The sequence below is a fragment of the Suncus etruscus genome, chromosome 5 (assembly GCF_024139225.1).
Source record: "Suncus etruscus isolate mSunEtr1 chromosome 5, mSunEtr1.pri.cur, whole genome shotgun sequence".
NCBI lineage: Eukaryota > Metazoa > Chordata > Mammalia > Eulipotyphla > Soricidae > Suncus > Suncus etruscus.
In genome coordinates this window covers 134970488-134971697 of record NC_064852.1, presented here as the reverse complement: position 1 = coordinate 134971697, position 1210 = coordinate 134970488, and the positions used below count along the sequence as shown (strand labels likewise).

General features: G+C 29.3%; 1 non-coding gene across 1 annotated transcript; it reads left to right on the top strand.

Annotated features, from left to right (window-relative positions):
• The first annotated feature begins 270 nt into the window (after positions 1-270).
• On the top strand, positions 271-377 carry LOC126010637 (U6 spliceosomal RNA). Its single transcript, XR_007496656.1, has one exon. It is a non-coding gene; the product is annotated as a U6 spliceosomal RNA (small nuclear RNA).
• Positions 378-1210: the final 833 nt, after the last annotated feature.

Below are 1210 nucleotides of genomic sequence, written 5' to 3'. Positions count from 1 at the left end.
AGCAACTCCTGTCAATGGGGAAGAAGTATCTCCTTTATTTGCTGATACAGAGAGTCATATGATTCTAATCCCAATTTTCTGGGAATATTAATGAAAAAATGGAGAGAATTATTGCTAAATCCTTTCTCTTTCAAGGTATAATTTTAAGGAGCTGGTGAATTTGTACTTGTATAAATTGCTTTTGAAACAATACTTTTAGCAATTTTTCATGATAGTTTCTCTAGTTGGAATATGTTTTAGTTAACATTTTAGATAAAAATAAATTATTTGGTGCTCGCTTTGGCAGCACATATACTAAAATTGAAATGATACAGAGAAGATTACCATGGCCCCTGCGCAAGGATGACATGCAAATTCATGTAGCGTTCCATATTTAAAAAATTAAAAATAAATAAATTATTTGATCCAAATAGCATAAAATCTGCTTACTGAAAGGAGTTGTTTTCTAAGTTAAGGGCATTGAGAACTTGAGGAGAAATTAATTTTTGTATTTTACCAAATAGACTAGAATTATGTTTAAAGGGTAATATATTTGTTGATGCTTATGTTATTATGATTTAAAATTCCTGAATATATTTATACAGAATAATGATGAATATCTTGAAATGGGGGCCAAACAACGATAGGAAAGAAAAATATATAATCATTTGGGATGGAGTTAATCATGACTTTATATTTGCACTGCCAAAGTTGTCTGGTCTGTGTGAGAGGTTTAAAGTAAAATGATCATAATTTTTGAATCAACTCATTGAAGAATATCTAAATTTAGGAGAGATATAAAGATAATTGTAATGAGATGTAAAAAGAGACAAAAAGTGAGCCTAGAATAGGATGCTTAATTTTGAGGAAAAAAATTTATGAGTATAGTAGAAACATGTATAGTCTTAGAGATAAGGAAATTGGTTAGGGCTAGATATCAGTCTTTCTAAATTATTACACTTCAAGTTATGAATAGTAGTAGATTTGGTTGTCAAGAAAATAAAATTAAAAAGTTGTACATCACCTGGGTCTATAATTATGATGTTAGATATGATAATCAGACACTATATTGTTTGAATAAATGTTTGTCAATCTTTTTCTGTTACCTTCCTACTTAATTTGATCAAGTTTGCCTGTCTTTAATTTCTTCCATAGTCTTGTTTTGTGGCTTGTATTGTTATGCAATTCTGTAACCCGCTTTGAATAACCTCGAAATCTTTATTCGATCCAT